This window comes from Sebastes fasciatus, unplaced genomic scaffold (assembly GCF_043250625.1).
Source record: "Sebastes fasciatus isolate fSebFas1 unplaced genomic scaffold, fSebFas1.pri Scaffold_55, whole genome shotgun sequence".
In the NCBI taxonomy this organism is placed as follows: Eukaryota; Metazoa; Chordata; class Actinopteri; order Perciformes; family Sebastidae; genus Sebastes; species Sebastes fasciatus.
The window spans coordinates 3,342-12,500 of NW_027428243.1; positions in this window are offsets into that span (position 1 = coordinate 3,342).

The following is a 9,159-nucleotide window of genomic DNA, read 5'->3' on the forward strand; positions in this document are numbered from 1 at the left end:
GGCTTCCGTACCTCTATAACCGAACATGTCCTGATACTTCTTGACTTTCTTTTAGCAGTAAAGGGCTTCCGTACCTCTATAACCGAACATGTCCTGATACTTCTTGACTTTCTTTTAGCAGTAAAGGGCTTCCGTACCTCTATAACCGAACATGTCCTGATACTTCTTGACTTTCTTTTAGCAGTAAAGGGCTTCCGTACCTCTATAACCGAACATGTCCTGATACTTCTTGACTTTCTTCTAGCAGTAAAGGGCTTCCGTACCTCTATAACCGAACATGTCCTGATACTTCTTGACTTTCTTCTAGCAGTAAAGGGCTTCCGTACCTCTATAACCGAACATGTCCTGATACTTCTTGACTTTCTTCTAGCAGTAAAGGGCTTCCGTACCTCTATAACCGAACATGTCCTGATACTTCTTGACTTTCTTCTAGCAGTAAAGGGCTTCCGTACCTCTATAACCGAACATGTCCTGATACTTCTTGACTTTCTTCTAGCAGTAAAGGGCTTCCGTACCTCTATAACCGAACATGTCCTGATACTTCTTGACTTTCTTTTAGCAGTAAAGGGCTTCCGTACCTCTATAACCGAACATGTCCTGATACTTCTTGACTTTCTTTTAGCAGTAAAGGGCTTCCGTACCTCTATAACCGAACATGTCCTGATACTTCTTGACTTTCTTTTAGCAGTAAAGGGCTTCCGTACCTCTATAACCGAACATGTCCTGATACTTCTTGACTTTCTTTTAGCAGTAAAGGGCTTCCGTACCTCTATAACCGAACATGTCCTGATACTTCTTGACTTTCTTTTAGCAGTAAAGGGCTTCCGTACCTCTATAACCGAACATGTCCTGATACTTCTTGACTTTCTTTTAGCAGTAAAGGGCTTCCGTACCTCTATAACCGAACATGTCCTGATACTTCTTGACTTTCTTTTAGCAGTAAAGGGCTTCCGTACCTCTATAACCGAACATGTCCTGATACTTCTTGACTTTCTTCTAGCAGTAAAGGGCTTCCGTACCTCTATAACCGAACATGTCCTGATACTTCTTGACTTTCTTCTAGCAGTAAAGGGCTTCCGTACCTCTATAACCGAACATGTCCTGATACTTCTTGACTTTCTTTTAGCAGTAAAGGGCTTCCGTACCTCTATAACCGAACATGTCCTGATACTTCTTGACTTTCTTTTAGCAGTAAAGGGCTTCCGTACCTCTATAACCGAACATGTCCTGATACTTCTTGACTTTTTTTAGCAGTAAAGGGCTTCCGTACCTCTATAACCGAACATGTCCTGATACTTCTTGACTTTTTTTAGCAGTAAAGGGCTTCCGTACCTCTATAACCGAACATGTCCTGATACTTCTTGACTTTTTTTAGCAGTAAAGGGCTTCCGTACCTCTATAACCGAACATGTCCTGATACTTCTTGACTTTCTTTTAGCAGTAAAGGGCTTCCGTACCTCTATAACCGAACATGTCCTGATACTTCTTGACTTTCTTTTAGCAGTAAAGGGCTTCCGTACCTCTATAACCGAACATGTCCTGATACTTCTTGACTTTCTTTTAGCAGTAAAGGGCTTCCGTACCTCTATAACCGAACATGTCCTGATACTTCTTGACTTTCTTCTAGCAGTAAAGGGCTTCCGTACCTCTATAACCGAACATGTCCTGATACTTCTTGACTTTCTTCTAGCAGTAAAGGGCTTCCGTACCTCTATAACCGAACATGTCCTGATACTTCTTGACTTTCTTCTAGCAGTAAAGGGCTTCCGTACCTCTATAACCGAACATGTCCTGATACTTCTTGACTTTCTTCTAGCAGTAAAGGGCTTCCGTACCTCTATAACCGAACATGTCCTGATACTTCTTGACTTTCTTCTAGCAGTAAAGGGCTTCCGTACCTCTATAACCGAACATGTCCTGATACTTCTTGACTTTCTTCTAGCAGTAAAGGGCTTCCGTACCTCTATAACCGAACATGTCCTGATACTTCTTGACTTTCTTTTAGCAGTAAAGGGCTTCCGTACCTCTATAACCGAACATGTCCTGATACTTCTTGACTTTCTTTTAGCAGTAAAGGGCTTCCGTACCTCTATAACCGAACATGTCCTGATACTTCTTGACTTTCTTTTAGCAGTAAAGGGCTTCCGTACCTCTATAACCGAACATGTCCTGATACTTCTTGACTTTCTTTTAGCAGTAAAGGGCTTCCGTACCTCTATAACCGAACATGTCCTGATACTTCTTGACTTTCTTTTAGCAGTAAAGGGCTTCCGTACCTCTATAACCGAACATGTCCTGATACTTCTTGACTTTCTTTTAGCAGTAAAGGGCTTCCGTACCTCTATAACCGAACATGTCCTGATACTTCTTGACTTTCTTTTAGCAGTAAAGGGCTTCCGTACCTCTATAACCGAACATGTCCTGATACTTCTTGACTTTCTTTTAGCAGTAAAGGGCTTCCGTACCTCTATAACCGAACATGTCCTGATACTTCTTGACTTTCTTTTAGCAGTAAAGGGCTTCCGTACCTCTATAACCGAACATGTCCTGATACTTCTTGACTTTCTTTTAGCAGTAAAGGGCTTCCGTACCTCTATAACCGAACATGTCCTGATACTTCTTGACTTTCTTTTAGCAGTAAAGGGCTTCCGTACCTCTATAACCGAACATGTCCTGATACTTCTTGACTTTCTTTTAGCAGTAAAGGGCTTCCGTACCTCTATAACCGAACATGTCCTGATACTTCTTGACTTTCTTTTAGCAGTAAAGGGCTTCCGTACCTCTATAACCGAACATGTCCTGATACTTCTTGACTTTCTTTTAGCAGTAAAGGGCTTCCGTACCTCTATAACCGAACATGTCCTGATACTTCTTGACTTTCTTTTAGCAGTAAAGGGCTTCCGTACCTCTATAACCGAACATGTCCTGATACTTCTTGACTTTCTTTTAGCAGTAAAGGGCTTCCGTACCTCTATAACCGAACATGTCCTGATACTTCTTGACTTTCTTTTAGCAGTAAAGGGCTTCCGTACCTCTATAACCGAACATGTCCTGATACTTCTTGACTTTCTTTTAGCAGTAAAGGGCTTCCGTACCTCTATAACCGAACATGTCCTGATACTTCTTGACTTTCTTCTAGCAGTAAAGGGCTTCCGTACCTCTATAACCGAACATGTCCTGATACTTCTTGACTTTCTTCTAGCAGTAAAGGGCTTCCGTACCTCTATAACCGAACATGTCCTGATACTTCTTGACTTTTTTTAGCAGTAAAGGGCTTCCGTACCTCTATAACCGAACATGTCCTGATACTTCTTGACTTTCTTCTAGCAGTAAAGGGCTTCCGTACCTCTATAACCGAACATGTCCTGATACTTCTTGACTTTTTTTAGCAGTAAAGGGCTTCCGTACCTCTATAACCGAACATGTCCTGATACTTCTTGACTTTTTTTAGCAGTAAAGGGCTTCCGTACCTCTATAACCGAACATGTCCTGATACTTCTTGACTTTTTTTAGCAGTAAAGGGCTTCCGTACCTCTATAACCGAACATGTCCTGATACTTCTTGACTTTTTTTAGCAGTAAAGGGCTTCCGTATCTCTATAACCGAACATGTCCTGATACTTCTTGACTTTCTTCTAGCAGTAAAGGGCTTCCGTACCTCTATAACCGAACATGTCCTGATACTTCTTGACTTTTTTTAGCAGTAAAGGGCTTCCGTACCTCTATAACCGAACATGTCCTGATACTTCTTGACTTTCTTCTAGCAGTAAAGGGCTTCCGTACCTCTATAACCGAACATGTCCTGATACTTCTTGACTTTTTTTAGCAGTAAAGGGCTTCCGTACCTCTATAACCGAACATGTCCTGATACTTCTTGACTTTTTTTAGCAGTAAAGGGCTTCCGTACCTCTATAACCGAACATGTCCTGATACTTCTTGACTTTTTTTAGCAGTAAAGGGCTTCCGTACCTCTATAACCGAACATGTCCTGATACTTCTTGACTTTTTTAGCAGTAAAGGGCTTCCGTACCTCTATAACCGAACATGTCCTGATACTTCTTGACTTTCTTCTAGCAGTAAAGGGCTTCCGTACCTCTATAACCGAACATGTCCTGATACTTCTTGACTTTTTTTAGCAGTAAAGGGCTTCCGTACCTCTATAACCGAACATGTCCTGATACTTCTTGACTTTCTTTTAGCAGTAAAGGGCTTCCGTACCTCTATAACCGAACATGTCCTGATACTTCTTGACTTTCTTTTAGCAGTAAAGGGCTTCCGTACCTCTATAACCGAACATGTCCTGATACTTCTTGACTTTCTTCTAGCAGTAAAGGGCTTCCGTACCTCTATAACCGAACATGTCCTGATACTTCTTGACTTTTTTTAGCAGTAAAGGGCTTCCGTACCTCTATAACCGAACATGTCCTGATACTTCTTGACTTTCTTCTAGCAGTAAAGGGCTTCCGTACCTCTATAACCGAACATGTCCTGATACTTCTTGACTTTTTTTAGCAGTAAAGGGCTTCCGTACCTCTATAACCGAACATGTCCTGATACTTCTTGACTTTCTTTTAGCAGTAAAGGGCTTCCGTACCTCTATAACCGAACATGTCCTGATACTTCTTGACTTTCTTTTAGCAGTAAAGGGCTTCCGTACCTCTATAACCGAACATGTCCTGATACTTCTTGACTTTCTTCTAGCAGTAAAGGGCTTCCGTACCTCTATAACCGAACATGTCCTGATACTTCTTGACTTTCTTCTAGCAGTAAAGGGCTTCCGTACCTCTATAACCGAACATGTCCTGATACTTCTTGACTTTCTTTTAGCAGTAAAGGGCTTCCGTACCTCTATAACCGAACATGTCCTGATACTTCTTGACTTTCTCTGTGAGCGTGTATATCTTTGGTTGTGTGTGGCGGCCTGGGGGATGGTCGGGGTTTGTCTTCCGTACAGAGGGTAAACACGGTTTCAGATGGAGGGTGTTTTGGCTGACGTGGTGGAGCAGAGAGGCCCGGCTGGCCCGTATAGGCCTGTATGGATGTGGCTAATCCTATAGGCTGCTCCTACAGACATTTTATTGTCTCCTCCCTGGATACCAGCCCTTCCTTAGGAACGCTGCTTTTAAGAGGCGGCTCAGAGAGGAAACACATGGCTGCTGGAGGGAGTTCCTCCACAGAGCTGCTGCTGTTACTGTTACTGCTGCTGCTGTTACTGTTACTGCTGCTGCTGTTACTGTTGCTGCTGCTGCTGTTACTGTTACTGCTGTTACTGTTACTGTTACTGCTGCTGCTGTTACTGTTACTGCTGTTACTGTTACTGCTGCTGCTGCTGTTACTGTTACTGCTGCTGCTGTTACTGTTACTGCTGCTGCTGTTACTGTTACTGCTGCTGCTGTTACTGTTACTGCTGCTGCTGCTGTTACTGTTACTGTTGCTGCTGTTACTGTTACTGCTGCTGCTGTTACTGTTACTGCTGCTGCTGCTGTTACTGTTACTGTTGCTGCTGTTACTGTTACTGCTGCTGCTGCTGTTACTGTTACTGTTGCTGCTGTTACTGTTACTGCTGCTGCTGCTGTTACTGTTACTGTTGCTGCTGTTACTGTTACTGCTGCTGCTGTTACTGTTACTGTTACTGCTGCTGCTGTTACTGTTACTGCTGTTACTGTTACTGCTGCTGCTGCTGTTACTGTTACTGTTGCTGCTGTTACTGTTACTGCTGCTGCTGTTACTGTTACTGCTGCTGCTGTTGTTACTGTTACTGCTGCTGCTGCTGTTACTGTTACTGCTGCTGCTGTTACTGTTACTGCTGCTGCTGTTGCTGTTACTGCTGCTGCTGTTACTGTTGCTGCTGCTGCTGTTACTGTTACTGCTGTTACTGTTACTGTTGCTGCTGTTACTGTTACTGCTGCTGCTGCTGTTACTGTTACTGCTGTTACTGTTACTGTTACTGCTGTTACTGTTACTGTTACTGCTGCTGCTGTTACTGTTACTGCTGCTGCTGTTACTGTTACTGCTGCTGCTGTTACTGTTACTGCTGCTGCTGTTACTGTTACTGCTGCTGCTGTTGCTGTTACTGCTGCTGCTGTTACTGTTGCTGCTGCTGCTGTTACTGTTACTGCTGTTACTGTTACTGTTGCTGCTGTTACTGTTACTGCTGCTGCTGCTGTTACTGTTACTGCTGTTACTGTTACTGTTACTGCTGTTACTGTTACTGTTACTGCTGCTGCTGTTACTGTTGCTGCTGCTGCTGTTACTGTTACTGCTGTTACTGTTACTGTTACTGCTGCTGCTGTTACTGTTACTGCTGCTGCTGTTACTGTTGCTGCTGCTGCTGTTACTGTTACTGCTGTTACTGTTACTGTTGCTGCTGTTACTGTTACTGCTGCTGCTGCTGTTACTGTTACTGCTGTTACTGTTACTGTTACTGCTGTTACTGTTACTGCTGCTGCTGTTACTGTTACTGCTGTTACTGTTACTGTTACTGCTGTTACTGTTACTGCTGCTGCTGCTGTTACTGTTACTGCTGCTGCTGTTACTGTTACTGCTGCTGCTGTTGTTACTGTTACTGCTGCTGCTGCTGTTACTGTTACTGCTGCTGCTGTTACTGTTACTGCTGCTGCTGTTACTGTTACTGCTGCTGCTGTTACTGTTGCTGCTGCTGCTGTTACTGTTACTGCTGTTACTGTTACTGCTGTTACTGTTACTGCTGCTGCTGTTACTGTTACTGCTGCTGCTGTTACTGTTACTGCTGCTGCTGTTACTGTTACTGCTGCTGCTGTTGTTACTGTTACTGCTGCTGCTGCTGTTACTGTTACTGCTGCTGCTGTTACTGTTACTGCTGCTGCTGTTGCTGTTACTGTTACTGCTGCTGCTGTTACTGTTACTGCTGCTGCTGTTACTGTTGCTGCTGCTGCTGTTACTGTTACTGCTGTTACTGTTACTGTTGCTGCTGTTACTGTTACTGCTGCTGCTGCTGTTACTGTTACTGCTGTTACTGTTACTGTTACTGCTGTTACTGTTACTGCTGCTGCTGTTACTGTTACTGCTGTTACTGTTACTGTTACTGCTGTTACTGTTACTGCTGCTGTTACTGTTACTGCTGCTGCTGTTACTGTTACTGCTGCTGCTGTTGTTACTGTTACTGCTGCTGCTGCTGTTACTGTTACTGCTGCTGCTGTTACTGTTACTGCTGCTGCTGTTACTGCTGCTGCTGTTACTGTTGCTGCTGCTGCTGTTACTGTTACTGCTGTTACTGTTACTGCTGTTACTGTTACTGCTGCTGCTGTTACTGTTACTGCTGCTGCTGTTACTGTTACTGCTGCTGCTGTTACTGTTACTGCTGCTGCTGTTGTTACTGTTACTGCTGCTGCTGCTGTTACTGTTACTGCTGCTGCTGTTACTGTTACTGCTGCTGCTGTTGTTACTGTTGCTGCTGTTACTGTTACTGCTGCTGCTGTTACTGTTACTGCTGCTGCTGTTACTGTTACTGCTGCTGCTGTTACTGTTGCTGCTGCTGCTGTTACTGTTACTGCTGTTACTGTTACTGCTGTTACTGTTACTGCTGCTGCTGTTACTGTTACTGCTGCTGCTGCTGTTACTGTTACTGCTGCTGCTGTTACTGTTACTGCTGCTGCTGTTGTTACTGTTACTGCTGCTGCTGTTACTGTTACTGCTGCTGCTGTTGTTACTGTTACTGCTGTTACTGTTAATGCTGCTGCTGCTGTTACTGTTACTGCTGTTACTGTTACTGCTGCTGCTACTGCTGCTGTTACTGCTGCTGCTGTTGTTACTGTTACTGCTGCTGCTGTTGTTACTGCTGCTGCTGCTGTTACTGCTGCTGCTGTTGTTACTGTTACTGCTGTTGTTACTGTTACTGCTGCTGCTGTTACTGTTACTGCTGCTGCTGTTGTTACTGTTACTGCTGCTGCTGCTGTTACTGCAGCTGCTGCTGTTACTGTTACTGCTGCTGCTACTGCTGCTGTTACTGCTGTTACTGTTACTGCTGCTGTTACTGCTGCTGCTGCTGTTACTGTTACTGTTACTGCTGCTGTTACTGTTACTGCTGTTACTGTTACTGCTGCTGCTGTTACTGTTACTGCTGCTGCTACTGTTACTGCTGCTGCTGTTACTGTTACTGCTGCTGTTACTGCTGCTGCTGCTGTTACTGCTGCTGCTACTGTTACTGCTGCTGCTGTTACTGTTACTGCTGCTGCTGTTACTGTTACTGCTGCTGCTGTTACTGTTACTGCTGCTGTTACTGCTGCTGCTACTGTTACTGCTGCTGTTACTGCTGTTACTGCTGCTGCTGCTACTGTTACTGCTGCTGTTACTGTTACTGCTGCTGCTACCGTTACTGCTGCTGTTACTGCTGCTGCTGTTGCTGCTGCTGCTACTGTTACTGCTGCTGCTACCGTTACTGCTGCTGTTACTGCTGCTGCTGCTGTTACTGTTACTGCTGCTGCTACTGCTGCTGTTACTGCTGCTGCCGCTGCTGTTACTGTTACTGCTGCTGCTACTGTTACTGCTGCTGTTACTGCTGCTGCTGTTACTGCTGCTGCTGCTACTGTTACTGCTGCTGCTGTTACTGCTGCTGCTGCTGTTACTGTTACTGCTGCTGTTACTGTTACTGCTGCTGTTACTGTTACTGCTGCTGCTGCTGTTACTGTTGCTGTTACTGTTACTGCTGCTGTTACTGCTGCTGCTGCTGTTACTGTTACTGCTGCTGTTACTGCTGCTGCTGCTGTTACTGTTACTGCTGCTGTTACTGCTGCTGCTGCTGTTACTGCTGCTGTTACTGTTACTGCTGCTGTTACTGCTGCTGCTGCTGTTACTGCTGCTGTTACTGTTACTGCTGCTGTTACTGCTGCTGTTACTGCTGCTGCTGCTGTTACTGCTGCTGTTACTGTTACTGCTGCTGTTACTGCTGCTGTTACTGTTACTGCTGCTGTTACTGCTGCTGTTACTGCTGCTGCTGCTGTTACTGCTGCTGTTACTGTTACTGCTGCTGCTGTTACTGCTGCTGTTACTGTTACTGCTGCTGTTACTGCTGCTGTTACTGTTACTGCTGCTGTTACTGCTGCTGTTACTGTTACTGCTGCTGTTACTGCTGCTGTTACTGCTGCTACTGCTGTTACTGCTGCTGTTACTGCTGCTGTTACTG